Here is a 12,064-nt window from a genome sequence, read left to right on the forward strand (position 1 = left end):
CACTAACTTTTATGGGATTGGTGTTGATTTAGGAACAAACCTTACAGCTAATCTAGGCTATGGATGTCTTATACATTATGTCTAATGTGACTTGCAGGGTTTTTAATGGCCTGGTTTACATGTACTTAGATGCTCTTGGAACTTGTGTTTTCATAAGTTATGTATAGAAATTATAGCATATTATGATGTGATAATGTTATTCTACAGCTAAATACAAAGAATCAATATAACTAGATTGTACCTGGCTGCATGTGATAAGATGGTATACATGAAAAAATTTCTGTGGTTATAGCATAAAGTTTGTTGTATGCTGTAATAAAAGAGTCTGGACTTTTTCCTGAGGGCAAGGGAAGTCATTATAAATTTTTGCCAACAAAGAGATATGATTATATTTGGATTTTAAGAAGAGTATGCTGGCTTCTGTGTGGAAAATGGATTACAGTGTGATAAAATGTAATTAGGAAAAAAAACAATTTTGATGCTACTGTAGTGATAGAGATGAGAGATGTTGGCAAACTGCACTAAATTCTCAGAAGTTGGACTAGAAATCAGTAGATGGATCCAAGAAGCATTAAGAAGATAGAAACAACAGAGTGAAATGATTCATTGGATGCGTGGAATGAAGAAAATTAAGCACCAGGAATTACTGGTTAAATTATGGAAAAAGAAAAATGCACCAGAAACCCTGGAGGCATTCCAGTTGGAATGCTGAGGACTCTTGTTACTTCCCTGGTTTGGAAACAGGGAGAACTCTCGTCTTTCTGAGTAAATCCCTCCTGCCCTGTAGCACTTGGATTAAGACTCTGCATCCCCAGGAAACCTCTCCTGGAGCTTCTTGTGTGCCATTGACTTTAGATGTCATAATGCCAAAACATCAAAATATATGGCATTATTGGCATCTTCACTTTTATTGTGAGTTGCTTGAAGAAATTGAGGGGTTTTATTTGTCTGTTTGTTTTTGTGTCTGCAAGCATGACAAAATGCATGACACCGGGTTAAATGACAGATAAGTATAAGTTAAAAGGTAGGGAGAATAAAGGCCTATTAGTAGATGGGTAATTTACTCAAGTAAACAACACACAAATATCAGTCTTAACACAACAGATGTTTATTTCTTACTTTAAAGTCCTGTATAGGCTTTGCATTTCTTCTGAAAAACTCGTATCTTATTGATGCAAGGAAAATACCACTTTAACCCTGTGGTTCTGGCTTAAAGGAACCTTTAAAGATCTTAAAGCGTCTTGGAAGATCAAGGAAGAAATTGTGGACAAAGGATGGTAGACACCCCTCATCTAAGAATTAGCTACGTCACTGCCACTCACAATCCACAGAAGAGCTCAGGAAGAGTCATAAAATGGGAAAACAGAACACAAAAACATATGTAGGTATTGTGGCACACTTAACAGTCTCAAAGATGTAACAAATGATGCAGAAAATGAAGAATAGGGGAGATGGAAGGAAAGTAAGTAGTCAAGCATACTCAGAGTGCATAGAACAAAAGAAAAACCGTATTTTTCAAAGGAGAAAATTAGTTACAAGCTGTGTGATTGATAAATCACCAAGCATTGTGGTAAGAAGATAAGAAAATCTCTATAAGATCCACAATCTGGGCTATGCAGTCTTTGTAAAATGAGTATACTATTGGCCATCAAATGGGTATTTGACTCATGTTGTTGTTGTAGTTGTGTACCATTGAGTGTGCCAGAACCAACTCATAGCTAACCCTCCAGTGGGTTTTCAGAGGCAGTAAATTGCACAGGAAGAGATTGCCTATCTTTCTTCTGTACAACAGCTGGTGGAATCAAACCACATGCATTCAGGTTAGCATTGAAGCGCCTTGCCACTCGACCATGGTTGTTATTGTGTACCATCGAGTCATGATGACTTATGGCTGTCCCTCCAGCAGGATTTTAGAGGCAGTTAATCACATGGGAGTTGAGTGACCATCTTTCTGCCATGGAGTAGGTGGTGGATTTGAAAGGCATGCCTTGAGATTGACAATGCAAGTCCTTACCACGAGGCTACCAGAGCTCCCCACTAGACTACTAGAACACCAAATAAAAGATCTGAACTGTCCCAATTGAGATTTTCTGTGCTATTTTCCATACCGGAGCAGATCTTTCTCCCCAGGACTTTTAGGTGGGATCAAGGTACCAGTATTTTAGTTAGCAGTCAAGTGCTTGTTTAACTATTACACTATGAAGACATTTCTAAAGTAATCGTTGTTGTTAGATGCCAGCTGGCCTAAACCCTGCTCTATCTTGTGCCATCATCACTATCTCTGACGCACTAAATTGCATTGCTGAAGTCAGGATGTCAATTTGTCACATTAGGAATCTTCTTCTCCTTGGCTGACCTTCCATCTTTCCAAGTATGATGACCCTTTACAAGGACCAGCTTTATCTATCTACATGTCCAAAGTAAAAGACACAAAGCTTCACCATCCTTGCCTCCAAGGAGCATTCCAAGCTGCTCTTTCCCCAAGATGTATTTGTTCCTTCTTTTGGAATATTTAGCATTCTTCCCAAGCACCACAATCCAAAGGTGTCAATTCTTCTTTTGTCATTCTTATTTCTTGTCCATCTCTCTGATATGTAGCAGGGGATTGAGAAGACTATGGCCAGAATCAATCACATCTTAGTGCTCAAGCTAACATCATTGTTCTTCAGTTTGGGGAGAGGTCCCTGAGAAATTATTTGCCCAATGCAATATGTCTCCTGATTTCCTGACTGAAGATGCCAAGAGTGTTGATTGTTGATTAAAGCAAGATGAAATCCCTAACAGCTTCAATACTTTCTTCATCGATCATAATGTGGACTATTGGTCCTGTGGTGAAAACCTTTGTTTTCTTGTCCTGAGATGTTATCCTTAACAAAAGCTTTAGTTTTTGTTCCTCTATAGAGAGCATTGCACCTCTTCCTCACTTTCTGTAAGCAAGGATATGTTCTCTGCATAGCACAGGTTGTTGATGAGTCTTCCTCTGATCCTGATGCCAAATTCCTCTTCACGGAGTCCAGCTTTAGGAATTATTTGCTCAGCATACAGATTGAACACATGTAGAGAAATGATACAACTGTGAGTACCCCTTCCTGATTTTAAATCATATAGTGTTCTCTGGACAAATGCTTCTGATTTAGGTGTAAATTTCTCATGAGCACAATTCAGTATTCGGGATTCCCATTCTCCTCAATGTTAGCCATAATTTGTCCACACAGTCTGGTGCCTTTGCATACTCATACAGTCATCCTTAATATAACTTTTCATGCCACTGTATGCATTGCTAACGGGGTTCTGGTTGCACAGAATATAGAGAGGTTCGCTGCCAGCTCTAAGGCCATGATTCTCTGACGGCTCAAATCTACCAGATGCTCTAAGAGAGAAAGATGGGCAATCTCCACTTAAGTCATTTACAGCTTTGAAAACCCAGTGGAGTGTCAGGCGTAAGATGAAATTGACCTGACAGCAGTGAGAGAAAGAGAAAGGTATTTGTGGCATGCCACAGTATTAGTAGATCCAAAGTTTCATATTTCTTCAAATATTTTATTTCTTAAGCATGCTGTCCCAAGCATAATAAGTTAGAATGATTACATTCCCTTTGTTTTCCTTCTCATTTAGAGAGAGGTTGAAGACTAAAAATGTCAGCACAGGGAATTTTCTGGTGATAGAATAACAGATTACTCATTATTCAGAAATGTAACATTGGAGTGTACCGAGCAGAGATTAATGTACATCTGCTTAAAACTCATAACCTGATATTCATGCAGTCACTTAAAGTAGAATGGGCCCTGAATTTATAGGATGAATTTTACAAGAATATGAACCTCAGTCTCAGGAGGTATCCTTACTATGCAAAGAACTCTACTAGTTAGCCAGTTGTATTTATGTGTTTCAACAGATTTGTTTTGCACATTTCTTTTTAAACATAAAATTGGGTTTCCTTGTTTGATTTTTATAGCAGAATTAGCATATTCATAACACTGAAGGTATAAGGTTCTTATTATTGAAGCTCTGCCTCTAGAATTGCACTTGAGTAAATGAGTCTTAAAGTGCATTTTAAAGCTATACCAGGCTGCAACATCGCACACCCTGAAGCCACCCAGGATGGGAAAGGGTGAGTAAGTCAGAGGGAAAATATAAAGAGCAAACCTGAATCAAGTACTTCAAGATCATACTGCTTAAGGCTGGGTAACTGTCATGGAGCAACACATGAAAACACTCCTTAATTTCAGTTCATTTTCCAGATTTTTCAGAGTTTTGTTTGTTTGTATTTACATTATTTAAAAATTGTTTTGAGAATAAATTAGAATTGCAAGCAGGAGTCACATCCACTTCCTAAATAACAAGCCTCCAGAAACTCTATGAACTTTGATAAGTGTCTATAGTTGTAGAGGGGTTTTAGGCCTTTTGTTCGTAGGGTCACTATGAGTTGTGCTCAACTCAAAGGTAATCAACAACAACAACATAGAGAGAGAGAGAGAGTGAAAAAGGTATTAAATAGTAAGTTGCAGTCATTCAAACCACAAAAAATATGTTCTTGAAATTCTGGAACAAATCTAGTATTGTCATTGTCATGATTTAGATGGGTAACAATTTATGGTGGGATATCACATTTAATTTATGAGATTGGTTTATAAGGTCATTTTTAATTTGTTATGCCCTCTTTTATGCTCGAGTTATACTAGTTGTCTAAAATAAGTAGGGTTCCCCCCCATTTCTGTTATTTGGAACAAAGTATAAAATATAGAACATATTTGGAACAGAATATAGAATATTTGTAACATAGACCCATTGTGATAAAAGTTGCCTGTAAAATAATCATGCTTTAATGAGTGTGGTAAAGGATGGTAAAATTTCATATATCTATTTTATTTCCACAACGATTATGGGCCTATTTTGGATTTCTATTTCTTCTTGAGTTAGTTTGGCATAGTAGCTTTCTAAGATACTATTAATTTTATTTAAATAGATTAGTATGTGATTAATTTATATATCCACTTATTATAAATTTATCACATTCTACTTGGAAAAAAAGATCTGAAGTCCTGGTGGCTAAGGAGTTGCATTGACCCCCCAAAGGCAAGTGTTTGAATCCACTAGCTTCTCTTTGGGAGAAAGAGGTGTAGTCTCCTCCCTAGTGACTGATAGCCTCTGAAGACTCACTGAAGTGTCAGCTATAAGTCAGTTCCAACACCAAGGCTGAGTGAGTGAATGACTTGTACTTCTATGTTTTTAATGACTTTTGTAATTTATTTCTTTGATAAAAAGTAAGTCTATAATGTTACAGTCTTCTAGTAAATTGTTCATTATCTCATTTGGTTCCTAAGAATAATTATTTTGAATAATATCTTTATGGCTTATATCGATGCCATCTACCAATTATCTTTGGTTAGTATTTGCTCCACACATCTTCCTCATTTATTTTGTCAAACTCTGAACAATAGTATTTATAAATATCTTAGGGTTGGTGTTTTCAATGTCACTGAAAATTATTTTTAAACTGTGGTTTTAATATGCATGTATTTAAAATGCTTTGTCCTGGAGTAGGTGAAGTCAGACTGCTCCCTGGAGTCAAGGATTTTGAAGCTTCATTATTTTGGGAATGTTGCAAGGAGAAACTAGCTAGTCCTTTGAGAGGGACATCATGTTTGGAAGAGTGGAGGGATAGCACAGGAAAGGAAGACCTTCGATGAAATGGATCAATTCAGTGATTGAGGTAGTGAGAGTAGTTGTGTCAGAGACAACGAGGCTGACACAGGATAGAACAGGGTATAGGGCTCTTGTACATGGGGTCACTATGAGTCGCAAGTGACTTGACAGCACATAACAACAAAAACAACTGATAGATTTCAATTTTTCCTCCCTGCCATCTTTTTCCTTAGTACTTTTGTTTTTTCTTTGTTGCTCCTGCCTCACCATTTCACCTTTGCTGTCAGTTTAGACATTTTATATGCAAATTATTTTCTTTTCAAAGGTGATACTTAATATTTAATTCTTGCATGGGTATGAATAAAGCATATAGCTGTTGTTGCTAGATGTTGTCTAGCCCGATATGATACATGGCTATCTAGTTACTTATAATCCTATGAACAACAAGAAATCTGAACCTTGATCTATGCCGTACCATCATCATGATCCCAGCCCTCTTCAAGACCATTGATGCAGTTACTGTATCAATCCATCTAGTTAACTGTTGTCCTTTCATTGACCTTATACCTCCCAATGTGCTAACATGTCCAAAATACGTCAGATGAAGTTTTACCATTCTTGCCTCCTACACTCTGGTCGAGTTCCTCCAACACAGATTTGTTTATTCTTTTGAGAGTCCATGGTGTATTTAATACTCTTCTCCAACATCATATTTCAGAGGCATCAATTCTTCACAGTTTCTTATTCGTTATCAAACTTTCATATGTATAGGAAGCAAATGAGAATGCCAAGGCCTGGATGAAGCACATCTTAGTCTTTAAACAGACATCTATAGTACTTTGAAGAGGTTCCTGATAGCAGATTTGCTTTTGATTTCTTAACTGCTACTATCCTGACTAGTGATGATAGATTCAAGTACAATGAAATGGTTTGCAACCTCAATCTTTCTCCACCTATCGTTGATGTTGCCTATTGGTTCAGGGGTGAGGATTTTTGTTTTCTTGATGTTGACATGTAATAAATACATGATCAAGGTTCTAGTGTTTGTCTGCAGAAATGTATAAAGTCTTCTTTACTTTCTGAGAGTAAGTTTGTACAATCTGCATAAAGTAGGTTGTCGAATCATTCTCCAATCTTTTTCATCTAGGTCAGCTTCTGCTATTATTTCTTTAGCTTATAGATGGGATAAATATGAAGAAAGGATGCAAGCCAGATACATGTGTCGTATGTCTTTGTTCTGTTTGGACAGCTGCTTATTGGTTTATGTGTAGGTTTCACATGAGCACAATTAATTGTTCCAGATTTCTTAGTCTTTTCAATGCTGTCCATAATTTATTATGATCAGCACAGTCAAAAGCTTTTGCATAGCCAATAAAACACAAGTGCATAGTGTTCTGGTTTCTCTACTTTCAGCCAAGATCCGTGTGATATCAACAATAATTCCCAATGTTCCACAGCCTTTTCTGAATCCAGCTTGAATTATTTGCAGCTTATTGTTGATACACTGGTGTACAGATTAAAAAAAATAAAAACCCAGCAGGATTTTACTTACATGTGCTATTAATAATGTTGTTTTATAATTTCCATACTCTGTTTGATCCTGTTTTTTGAAATGAGAACAAATAAGGATTTCTTCCAGTCAGTTGGCTAGGTAACTCTTAAAAATTTCTTAATAGAGAGTAGTGAGCAATCGAGAACTACATTGCTGAAACAACAAAGTAGCTTTTCTATAAATTCCTAGAGCCCAAAAATGGATGTCAGGTGACATCTTAAACTTGCAGTAGAATGTAGAGAAGACAAAACAAAGAGGGGAGGAAATGCAGTAATAAGAGAACTGAACAAAAGATTACAAAAGAAAGCTTGAGAAATCAAAGCAAACCATTATAATGAAATGTCGTAAAAGGTGGAGTTCAAAAACCAAATGACATGAGTATATCTGGCATTTCTCAAGCTGAAAAATGGAAGAAGGAAATCAAGTTTTGAGGTACAGTACTGAAGGATTCTATTTAGCAAATATTGAATAATACAATGTGTATCCAAAGAAGAAAGAAGGAAACACAGTCATGGTACCAAAACGATTGGAGAACACTAAGCTATTTCAGAAGTGCTGTAAAATCAAGAACCAAAGATACTGAAGGAAGGATTCCAAACTTCACTGAATGCAACCACCAAGACATAAGTCTAGAGCTAGTTATTCTATAATGCTTAAAAAGGATAAGAAACAAAAATGAAGGGATTTAGCTTTAAAACCATTAAACTTTTTCTACTACATTATTTTTTTTTCATCACAAACAATAATATATTTTATTTTTTTTTCTATAATTATATTTTATTAATTTTCATAAACATTTACAGAGATTTTGGGCTTCCACTCATTCATTGTTGCACTATTCTCTCTACCCTCCTCCCAGTTTGTTCTTGTCCAAATGCCACAGTGCTTGTCAAAGCCAGTTCTGATTAATCTTCTTTGTCAGTGTATCCTTTGCCATTCCCTATCACTCCTCCCTGAGAGAGACTTCACCCTGAGTCATAAGGAAAAGGGGACGGCGTATTCTCTTAGCTACTTCCTGCTGAAAAGGGACGCTGTGGGTTTCAGGGTGAAGATCTTCTCTCACTACTCTAAAGGGCCCCTTTGGCAGTACTACATTATTTTTTAGTTAGCATATTCCTTCTTCCCTATCTCAATATACACACCTGATTATATTTGTATTATTTAATTTCAATCATCATTTTGAATTAAAAATATGCTCACTGATTTATTTGCATCAAAGAAGAAAATTGTGGAAATAACTATTTGGGCCTCTCATTACAATTTATTTTTTTCTAATATAATTACTTTGGATTTTTAATATTTCTACACGACATTTGACAACTTCTGTGTTGTTGGCTTTTCCCCTGCATGTCTTTCAAGGAACTCGAAACTATTAAAGTGGCCCTGGAAGACTCAGGAATGCGTCCACTTGCACTTTTTCAGGGTGGGGAATCTTCAGAGTTTGGCAGCCGTGAAGTTGATATGTGGTTTCACCAGGGGAAACGATGGTCAGCCACGCTTGGACTCAGTCATATTCTGGATCACCTCAGGTTGTGGCAAGACTGATGCTTGTGACAGATTTACATCATTTTGACGTGGGAATTCTCCAACAACAGGATACAATTTCTAATTTCAGATATAATCTCTATTACATGGCTGTCAGTCATTCTCTATGTGAATATATATGTTTTCTTTTCACTCTTAAAGATAAATAATGCTTAAAACCTTAATATGACAATTTAAAATCACTTTTAAAATATTACTATTCTGGCTAGCTGAAGAAAGATGTGTGTCATGGTTGTATCCAATCACTTGCTATGAAATCTGAAAGCTGGACAATGAATAGGGATGAGAGAAGAATTGATACCATTAAGCTGGAAAAGATTGCTTAACATCCTATGGACTGTAAAAAGAACAAACAGATATGTCTTGGAGAAAGCATAGTAAGAATGCTCCTTGGAGGTAAAAATGACAAAACTTGTTTCACACAGGTTGGGTAGGCCAGCATGCTGATCTATTGTTCATAGGGCCGCTATGGGTCATACTCCACTTGATAACACAAAGCAACAACAACAATAACACTTTTACAAAAAGGACACTAAAAATATGTGCAACAGTGCACATTACTACTAGAGAATTCCATATAGTAACTTATTTGAAAAGAGAGCCTTTCAAGACCTCTTTTTCATTCTAAGCTCTCTATTCTGGTTTCTTTCATTTTGATTGTTGGTTGTTACAGTCTGAGTTTTATTTTCCAATTTATAATTTTTATTTATCATAGCATTTATTAAATGGCTATTAAGGTCAAACTGTCAGTTAAACTCAAGAATAATTCAACTTAACTAGTAAAAACATGCCTTTCTTGAGTATTACAATTTTTTCTTTTTTTAATTATTTTTTCTATTAAGTTTGATGAATGTTTACAGAGACTTTGGATTTCTACTCATTCATTGTTGCACTTTTCTCCCTGCCCGCCCCTCCCCTGCAGTACACTCTTCTCTTTGGAAAGTAAAAGAAAAATTCTTTCATTATTATCCCTCCCCCAAGTCCACTCCACTATGCAGCCTTCATTCTGAACTCCTGTCATGACAATAATACCTAATCATATTATACTTTTTTAAGACCTACATGGGATCAAAGGGAGCTCTGGTGGCCTAGTTGCAAGAATCTGTGCTGCAGTCCCGAAGCCATGCAGTTTGAGGCCACCAGCTGCCTCTGAAAACCCACCAGAGGGTCACTTATAGGTCGGTTCTGACTGAACAGTACACAACAACAACAATAATGTGGGATCAAAGTGACAAAAAAATCTTCAAATACTATCTTGAAGCCTTAGGTGAAAGTGAGCCTGTGCGAATAAAGGAAGAAAAACTCAGAAAAGTAGGGAGGGGTGGGATAGTTTCACAACAAGAAAAAAAATGTTATCAGTGTCACTGAGTTGTACATGTAGAAATTGTTGAACTGATGTATGTGTTGCTGTGTCTATTCTCAATAGTTAGAGCAAAACAAAATCTTTAAAACTAATGGCTGAAAGCAATGATAATGTATTGTTGGCCACATAACTTGATGGGTGACCCTTTGATTTCTGTTGGGCTTATTCATGCATCTGCTGTCAATTGGGAGTCTTAATTATGGGTCTGCTTATCTTGGCTGAACTGTGGGCTAAATTGGAATGGTCTTGATTTCTTCTCTGTGGATCTGTCTTACATGCCTAGTTTTCAATCTTATGTTTTTATTTTTGTTTCAAGCTAAAGAGGTTCTTTCAATTACAATTAAATTTCTCTAGCAGTCACCAGAATGGTAAATCAATAGTATTTCCAAGTATAAATTCCCCAAAATATCTATTTGTTTTGTTTTAATTTCTCTTTTATTTTTCAAGGGAAGTATCTAATGATCCTTTCATCATGAGATAGTTATTATATTTTGTATGTGAGCAATGTCACATTAAGCAGTAAATGGCATGGGTCATGTCATTCTCATTTGTCCTTTATCCTGCATAATTTGCAGGATAAAAGATTTCTTTTATTATATGTTTATCAGTACAGATTAAAAAATATTTGTCCCTTTATCATTAGAAAGACATTTAGAAGTTGATTTTCTCTTAGCATTTTGAAATATTTATTTTATATAGTAAATATTCATTGGAAATATAAAATAAAATTTATTGCTTAAAGGGTTCTTTTCAGGTAAAACTTGCTACTAAAATAGCTGTTATTCTTCTTCCAACATGCTCCATATTTTATTGCAAAAATATTTTTATTTCTTTTTTTAGTTATATAAAGCTCATACTAATAAGAGTCAGAAATGGCAGTCCCCTCTTACGCAGACACACATCCTCTCTCTCTTCAATCCTTCATATTACAGAAATATTCATCTTCATATCATTTGTCTCTTCTTTTCATCCGGTTCTAAATATCCCAAAGAATGCCCACTGATAAAATGTTAGTCATTCTGTGTAAGCAGTACTAAAGTGTATCAGAATAAATGAAAGAGGAGTAAATGAAATGTTCAGGGTATTCAGAAGCAAACTGATGGAGAAACTGGCATTTGCACAAAGGTGTAGAGATAGCACTCACTGCCTTGGCTTCTGAACAGACTCACAGCTGACCCTCCAGCAGGTTTGCTGAGTGAGAGCTGTAAATTACAAGGTAGATTGCCCATCTACTTCCTGTCAAGCTGCTGGCGGATCCAAACTGTCAGAGAAGTGCTGCCTTTGGGTGATCAGCACTACTTCCTAGGAAATTTTAGTGAAAATGGTTCAAGATAAAGGGACACATCAGTGTAATTTGGGAGTTTCTGGTCTATTAAAGGAATGAAAATTACATATTTTTTTTTCCTCTGCAGTTTTGTGATTTGAGTGACAATATAAAGATAGTATTTTTCAATTAATAGTTCATGCATGTTTTGATTTTTTATTTTTTGGTTTTTTTCATATTGTTTCATAACAAACATTAATTACAAGACCTGCAATGCTTAATCTTTCATTTAATTCACATTGTCGTTCCTCTTTGTACCCTATAAGTATTCATTGTCTAATAATTCATTTTCTACTTCTCACTTTTCATCTCTGATCAACATATCAGATTAGTTTTCTCTGTATGTAACCTTTCTTTAGCTTTTTATACCGTATTTTTTCCATTTTATGACTGACTTATTATATATTGCATCATAATTCACAATAGCAAAGAGATGGGAAAAAAATCTAAGTACCCATCAATGGACAAATGAATAGAGAATCAGTGGGACATTCACACAATGGTAAACCATGGAACATTGAAAATGATGAAGAATTTGTGAAACATTGAACAACATGGCTGAATCTAGAGAACATTATGCTGAGTAAAAGAAATTAATCACAAAAAAGAAATTCGTAGTTGGAAAAGAATGGGC

This window comes from Elephantulus edwardii, unplaced genomic scaffold, assembly GCF_000299155.1.
Source record: "Elephantulus edwardii isolate Elephantulus edwardi_28Jun2011 unplaced genomic scaffold, EleEdw1.0 scaffold00077, whole genome shotgun sequence".
Classification (NCBI taxonomy): Eukaryota; Metazoa; Chordata; class Mammalia; order Macroscelidea; family Macroscelididae; genus Elephantulus; species Elephantulus edwardii.